The 8,509-nt window shown below is 43.1% G+C and overlaps 1 pseudogene; it reads left to right on the top strand.

Annotated features, from left to right (window-relative positions):
* The window catches only part of LOC103730178, a 29,765-nt pseudogene extending 23,278 nt beyond the window's left edge, over positions 1–6,487 (top strand).
* Positions 6,488–8,509: the final 2,022 nt, after the last annotated feature.

Below are 8,509 nucleotides of genomic sequence, written 5' to 3'. Positions count from 1 at the left end.
ACGCAAAGGAAAATAGCTTTAGATACTTAAGTGACAATTGAATTTATTCTTATAATTGTTTTAATAGCTTTTGTATAATCTTCATCTCTATTATGAGATATAAAATGTATTTATCAAATCTGTAATCATTATGCCAAAAAATCTGAATTACTGTAATATTTTGCATATTGTTAAAACTGTAACTTTAATTGTAAAAAAAAATTTTTAAATAAAAACAAAAGTCAACAGCCATATATAAAACATGGAAAAAGGGGGGCTAGAGGAGTCAGAAACTGGGTAGGTTCTGGAGAGGAAATTGACCGGAATTGAGACCTTTGAGATAAGGACCTTTGTGGATTTGGCATGAGGAATTTAAGGGAAGTATGACGATGAAAGCCATGGGAGTCCTGCCCTGTTCGAACATGAAAAACAAATAGATATGTGCTTTGTAGCTATTTTTGCATAGATGTGTATATAGTTGAATGGATACATAGAAGAGTGAACAGAGGACATGTTCTGTGAGACCATACATGAATGAATTGGTACTGAGCTATATCTCTATGGGTAGAAATGCAAACTGGGATGTCTACATGTGGAAACACTTTAAGGTAGCAAAAACCCAGTATCCCCGAGTCCTAAGAGGAAGCTGACCAGGTGGGTTTATGTGAATTTGTGGGGAAGAAATTGAGAGTCTGTGACATGAGCCCAGGAAAGGCATAGGACTCTATCTCACACAACAAAGGCACATGGGAGGATGTGTCAATCTGGATTTTCTTAGGATGGCTGTGGCAATTGTGTCAGCACAGATAATATATGAGTTTCAAGGGAATGGAGTAGGAACAAAGCCATGAGGCATGTGACAAAGAGATTGGCCTGAGAGGGTGAACAATGGCAACCCACCTGCCCAGAACAGAGGACATAGCCCTACCTATCACACATAGCAAGTTCTCATAAAGCCCAACTCTCAGAGGGCAAGATGAGGTGCTAGCCCCAAAGACTTTGGTCTGAGCCTCAGTCAGTATGGTATGTTTTTGGCAAAGGACTCTCTATCCTGGGTAAGTCTCTCTATCTTTCCTTGTGTACCCTCTTCTCTTGTCTTGGGCAGGTCTGTTTTCTCTCTCTGGGAGCTTCTTCAGTCCTTAACCTTTTCAACTGGGCCCAGGGAGAAGGGTGATCTTGAGGTAACCTATAGGAAAGATAAGAACAGAAGCAGCCACCTTCAGATTCTAATAGATGTGACCAAATATCAGGGGCATGAGCTAAGTGTTGACCAGGGACAAGGGCTACATTCTTGCTTCATGACAGATGAATAATTGGACCCACAGGACAGTGAAGGAAGTTGTACCAGGACTTCAACAGCGCCTACAAGTTCCCAACATCTGGAATGGGGTCCAAATTCTCAATTCAGGCTGCAAAGTCCACAAAGTATGATAAACATTAGGGATAGAACTGTAAGCCAAGCCACCAGGGACTCAGGTCATGAACAAAGAGACCCCCAGAGGCAGAAGGAGGGATCTAGTTTATACCAGGCAATAGTTCTGTAAACCTCTACAGGGATATGAAAACATAGAGACACAGAGAAAGCTCTGACTGATGCAGTAACCAGATCCTGGTCCTCTCATTGATTGTCACTAGAGAGAAGCAGAGACTCTGCTCTTCAATACCCTTAACACAGAGTCCTGGTGTCTAACATGTCCACTGTCAACTTCCCATCTCCCTTAAAGGCCACATTAAACTCAAGAGACCAGAAATGAGAGACCAACTAATTTTCAGGGAACCACATATCAGGTACAGAGGCTGCTGCTATGAATGGATGATTTTATATGTTGTAGTCTGAAGCAAGAAACCTCAAGAGCATGACCAAGTAAAGGGTACTGTGGTTAGGTCAATGTAGGCAGGGGGCAGCAGAGTCTCAGAGAGACTCTCTGGTTGGAACCCAGTACTCAATAGGAGAGCTGAATTGTGCTAGTGTAGATCTGATGTCTATGATAAATGGGTGTTCTATGTCCCCATACATTGGAGACAGTGATTGGGCCACCTCAGTAAGCCAAAAATCATCTTGCCAAGCCAAGTGGGATATACCGTGATCACCAGAGAGCTCTGACCGCTATAGGAATGAAGAGGAGATGGCAGGGATGAGGCAGATCATCAAGAGAACAGACCAGATTCGGAGTTAGAATATGGGCACCAGGATGGAGAGAGCACAGTCCTGATGGCAATGGGAGAATCCAGGTTGAAAAGAGGGGCTGGATCATGTAACCAAGGAGAGGTGACTTGGAGAAGGATACTTGTAAGATACAAGGCTTCCTGTTGGAGTGGACAGAGGAAAAGAAAGAGGAGAGGGAGGTGCCTGGGTGAATAAGTTGAGCTGACTGAACAGTCAATGAGTTGAATGAATACCCCAATATCTTGTATGTTATCTGATATATCAAAAGCCCTCTTTTATTCACATAGGTCAGCCTAAGTCCATTCCCTCAGTCACTGCTCCCACCATCATCTGAGAAGCTCTAAGCCAACAAAGTCACACTGGTGTGTAATCAATGGCTTCTACCCAGGTGATTTAAGAGTGCTCTGGAAGGCAGATGGTACCTCTATCACCCAGGATTTAGAGACCACTAAACCCTTCAAGGACAGCAACAAGTATATGTCCAGCAGCTACCTGCATGTGATGCCCTACCGGTGGAAATCTCATGAGATCTTTAGCTGCCAGATCACATACAAAGGGAGTGCTGTGGAGAAGTGTGTGTCCATTGATGAGTGTTCCTAGTAGCCCAGCCTTCACCCTGGGGACATGGAGCTGAAGGATCGAGTACGGGGTCTAGTCTCTATATTAGCCATCCCAGCTCTCTCTCTTACCCACTAAATGCTCAATAAAATATCAACATTGATCAGTGATACTGCATTGTCGCATGTGTTCTTTTTCATATTTAATTTTCAAACTCTTGAATATACAATTTGAGAAGGAGGTATCCTGAGAGTCAGCGGGAAATTGGTTCTCTTTTGTCACATGCCTCAAGCATTATTCCTGGAGAGGCCTTTTGCAATCATTTATTCCTTTCCCCACACCTACACTGTAACCTGAGATCTTCCATGCAAGCCCAGGTTTTTGTAATGCATGCACATCAGCTGAGAGGCTAAAATGCTGCACAGTTAAACTGTTACTATCATATAACAAGTCTCTAATGACAGCTTCCCAAAGAAACTTAAATAGTTGTATTATACATCTTAGGACACTAGTGTCCATGGTCTTCTGTACTGGGATATGAAGTAAGGATACATCACACAGAGGTGGTTGGTTTGTGACCAGATGAGGGTGAGAACAAGGTTCATGCTAGCATAGACTGGGATCTCAATTATGAAGGTTCCTTAAAATGTCAGGTTAGGAATAACCAGTGTCTGGGTTGGCTTAGCTTGGCCATGATCAGTGCTGGTGAGGAGAGAATCCATCCATAATTGAGTCAAATGAGAAATGGACCCAATTTGAGCCCAGAAAGGGGCACCAACTATTTGTCCAATGGAAGCAGTTTCAGAGTCAATTTAAGGACTACTTACTGCTAGATCAAGCAAAGCCAAGGAAGATTGAGTGGGACCACAGAAGTACATAGAAGGCAAGTTGTTCAAGTAGACTTAAGTAGACCAGACCCCTGCTCCACTTGCCCACCTGTATCTTTACCCGTTTTCACTTTGGACTGTTATTGCTACAGTGCTTGGCACAGGCAGCAAGGTCTGCCTTCATTAGTATAATTCCTGCCCACATCAGGAGATAGTGCCCAGGTCCTGAAGACACCACAGTCTATGTAGTCTACATCTTATCAGCAATACAGCACATACCTTCGCCAGAGCTCTTTGGTGGTCCAGACAGCCCATTGGTGGAGCCTGCAAGTCCAAGAAGTTTCCTCAACAAGGCAGACAGAAAGTGGACAATATGGACCTTGATCCAAGCCCCACAAACTTAAATGCTAATCTCTGAGCAAGAAGAACATTTGAGAAATTCTGCCCCAAAGATCTTTCTGATTCTGGCTCATGCAGATGAAGCGTGTGACCAAATATTGAAGTGGAAGATCTAATGACAATCGTTCTGTCAGGGACAATGCTGAGTCAGTCCATCCGAGTTGCTACCTAGAAACTCAACTCTTAATCCTTTTATTTCAAGATTTTACTGAGACCTTTGAACACAAACATTAGGAGACAGAGAAATACTAGTGTCCCTATAGTCCTATCAACCAGCTTCTAACACTCAATTCATCTAGATTTTGATTCAAGTACAGCAGAAAAGCTTCTCCCATACTTCATGTGAGGAAGCACATTCCAGATATTATATCCTATAAATATGTTGGTGGAGCCTTGTTTTTAAAAAAACCTAATCCTAGAAATCATACTAAACCTCAATAGAAATCACTGATTATTTCTTCATATCAGAAAACAATCCTGTTGATATTAAATGCCTATAAATGTCATGATCCTACAATGCTTAGTAATGCATTAACTGAATTTTCCTACTATGTGTAAGTACCTGAGATGGGGAATATAACTGTGGCTGTTGTGTGTATTCTTAACCTGCTGTCCTGGTTGAGACAGGCCTCAGACCATTCACTCTCTTTGTTCTTTGTCAGGCAGGAGCTATAGAAGCTGAGACACTGGTCCTAAGACTTTCCAGAGGCCCCACACAGCTGATGGCCTCCATGAGCTGTCCCTTGGGGCTTCTCCTTTACTCTGCAATGAACTTCCTACATGGAAGGTATGGAAAACATACAGGTGACTTTGTGTAAGGCTAGCTCTGAGGACAGGTAGGTCCTGGAAAGGATATCCATATACTTGATCTTCAGTGAGGTCACCATCCTCTCATAGTCATCAAGGACAGCCTGCCTCCAGCACAGCGGAACCTAGAGGATGTGGGGCAGGGAAGGGTTTTTTCATGAGCCTGTATCACAGCGCTTTGTATTTGGCAGAGGGACCAGATTGACCGTCCTAAGTAAGTGATTCCTTCTCCTTCCTTCACTGTTGTCTCTAAGGTTTCGGTTGATTTTCAGCTGTTTCTGTTCTTTATTCTGAACTGTCTCTCATTCGTGTTTAGCTTTATGTTTAAACCTGACTCTGGGGATTTGACTTCTTGCCTCTCTAGCGCCTCTGTCTTTCCTCAGCTGGTCCCCTGTATTCCTTCATCTCAGACCCCAAAGACAAGGGACTGAACAAGATGAACTAATAATGCTCAACTGTATTTTGGGGTGTGCATCTGTGAAACACGTGCTCTATTGTATCATTGCCTTGGATTTCTCTTTCCGGGGTGCTTTGTGAGTGGTAATGTGATGCCTTATCTGATGAGGACGACAGACTACAGACTTTGGCGAGATAACTGTTGAACTAAGATATCTGTAATACTCAGTTCTGAGGGTGAGGAATCACATATGAGAGTCCAGGTGTTCTGGGACAGTGGAACTCAGGATCCAGTTCCAGGAACAGGCAGAAGAAAGACAGGATCCACAGTCTAATTGGAAAACCACGAACAGAGAAGAAAACAAGTAAAACTCAAGAAACTTAGGAGAAGAGAATGAGAATACTTTGGTACAGGACAGCGAAGGGGGTAGATATTGGTGAGTGAAGTTGGGGAGGTTGGATCCAAGTGTCCATAAATAACACTGTTTAGAAGTTGGAGCCCCTGAGTTGATATAGATCTGGTCCCAATGCATGAAAAATATAGAATTCACCGAACACACCTCTACTCTTCAGAAATAGAGATCATAGGACAGGGAGAAAAAGATATGATGATCAGAGGACCATGGCCCCACTGCAGATGCCCCAGGGTAAAAATAGACTCCTAAGACTAAAATTAAGTCTTCACAGGACAGATGATTCAGGTCATAACTGTTTCCAGAGTAGAACAAGCGGGACTGGCATGAAGCTCAGAGGACAAACATGCGGACCTGAACAGGTATTAGGAGTTATGGACAGGAATATATATGTGGGAGGCTGTGACCAGGCAAGTTTCCAGATCTGATGCACAAATATTCAGCTGAGGAATTCAATTCCCAAGTACATAGGAATGCGTGGGGAGATTTAAACTGTATCTTCAGTACTCTGAATGTTCTCTCACAGTCACAGTTCCTAAGCTCAAGAGCCCTCCTACACACTGCCTCAACAATTCACATGGGAAAGCTAAGCCTCTGACCTCCTTCCTTTGCTCTACCTTGCAGATCAGCACAAGGCTATACCCTCAGTCACCCTGTTTCCCCCCTCTTTGGAGCAGCTCCAGACCAACAAAGCTACACTTGTATGTGTAGTGAATGATTTTTACCCAAGTGATATAACAGTGACGTGAAAGGTGGATGGCATCGCTGTTACTCACGGTGTGGAGACAACACAGCCATTCAAACAGAACAACAAGTACATGGCCAGCAGCTACCTAACACTGACACCTGACCAGTGGGTATCAGGAAGCAGACACAGCTGCCAGGTCACCCATGAAGGGAGCACTGTAGAGAAGAGTGTGTCCTCTGTAGAGTGTTCCTAGATCATCCAAACTTCATTCCATCCACATAGGTTGAGGTGAGAAGTATCACTAAGAATGGTACTTTACCACTCCCTGCACCAAAAATGTTCAATAAAATATTCCATTGTCAACCAAAAATTCTGCTGTACTTCATTTGTTCTTTTGTCTTAATCGATTAACCTTCCTGGAATTTCAGGTTAGCAAGGGGAATTGATTAACTTTCCAGGGATTTCAGGGTAGCATAGGAAATTCTGTCACCCCCAGGAAACTGGATGTCAGCAAAGGCACTCCTAGCATCATTATCCTGCCCCAGCTAGCACTACAGACCAATTTTCTTAACTCTCTGCCAGATCTCTTCTCTATCATGCAAACGATGAGACTGAGTGTCATAGGTTCCCTTAATTTCACTTCCTCAATAGACCTAACCCTGTGTCACCCCATTTTAATGTTCCATTATTGTCTGGCCACCACTCGAGTTAGAATTGCAACTTGGAGACAGGGACAATTCTACATGAGCTCCCTGTTACTATTATCCCGGGTATTCAATCATTAAGAAATCATGATGAGACCCCACCTTGTTGGTAAAGATTAATATCCCAAGCAGGAAATTGTCACATCCAATAACCTCAAAGGTGAAGCATTTATCGCAGTAAGAAGGTAGAGTAGCCTAGAAAGAAGAATAGGGTATCCTTGATTCCTTCAGAATGCAATCCGAAGGGGGAAAAGCAACTCCATCAGCACACATGCAAATTCAATGTAGTGTTGAGATCAACCAATGTGCCAACACCGAGGTTTGATGCTGACACAAGCTGAAATTACCCATTCCGACCAATGCCTTGCTTTGCATAACCTACGGCTGTGCTGATATCAGGGAATTGTTGAAAACATAGGAAAATGAAATATTCTTGGGTATCCCTCAGACATTCACAATGCAAAGCAACTATGCAAGACATTGACCTGTGTTATTACAGGAAGTATTTAACGCGGTATCCGTAGGAAGTATGACATCCTGTTTACATTATTAACCAGCTTTGGATTCCTATAAGATGAATTAGGTTCCTGGTCAACTGTCTTGGGACAAGCCCTGATGTTGAGTCCCACAGGAGTATTACATGGTAATAATATTCACCGGTTTATGGTAAGGTAAAGATTAGTGCTAGCAAGAATCTGGAAAGCTGATCATTATGAATACTGACAGCTGATGTCAGATTAAAGATAAAGGTGACTGAGACTGATGAGGCCATACTCTTGTCATTATCAAACTTGCAGAGGTTAGGACTCAGGAACTTGAAGCAAAAAGAAATGAATTCCAGCCACACCTTTCAAGTGTACTCAGTGATAACTGTGGGAGACTTTGTTAAGACTCCCTTTCAGAAGTAGAATTTTGGTTGTGTCACATAGCATCATGGCGAAGTGTTCTGCCCTGAAGTCTCTAGGCATCATGAAATACCCAAATACACTTTTAGGAAGCAAGGTTTCCCCAAAAGACTCCATCCTACCAGACTTACTACTTCCTTGGTACAAGGCCCATAACCAGAGGGTAAAATGGTATCTTCCATGAACACATGGGTCCCTGAGAATAGAAAAGGTCTATCCTTCATTGATGCAAGTCTTATCCAATGCTGTTGGCCCATAGTACTCTGGACTTGTACACTACAGTGCATTAGGGACATGGCAAGTATCCATGCAAGAGCTCTTTGGTGAAGCATTCAGGTTAATGTCAGCTTAAAAATTTAAGGAGCTTCAAAAGCAATGTTGAAAACAGAGGGGGCAAAGTGGAGCTCGACCCTAGCCATACAAACCCAAACTCCACTTTTGAACTAGAAAGAACATTTGGAGACTTGTTGTCCCACAGCCTCTGTCTGACTCCCTAGTTGGCAGAGGTAAAGTTTATAGCCCAACACTGGTGTAAATAATCGCTGGATATGCTACTTCAATGGTCCTGCTGCTGATGTGCCACCACACCCATTCCTAGCTGCTTCCGAGAAGTACAGATACTTCTCAATTTGTGTAACTTCAATTACTGAAAAAAAATGAACTCAA

The sequence above is a fragment of the Nannospalax galili genome, unplaced genomic scaffold (genome assembly GCF_000622305.1).
Source record: "Nannospalax galili isolate Female #2095 unplaced genomic scaffold, S.galili_v1.0 scaffold533, whole genome shotgun sequence".
Classification (NCBI taxonomy): domain Eukaryota; kingdom Metazoa; phylum Chordata; class Mammalia; order Rodentia; family Spalacidae; genus Nannospalax; species Nannospalax galili.
The sequence above is the reverse complement of the archived record's forward strand: the minus strand, read 5'-3'. Positions and strand labels throughout refer to the sequence as shown.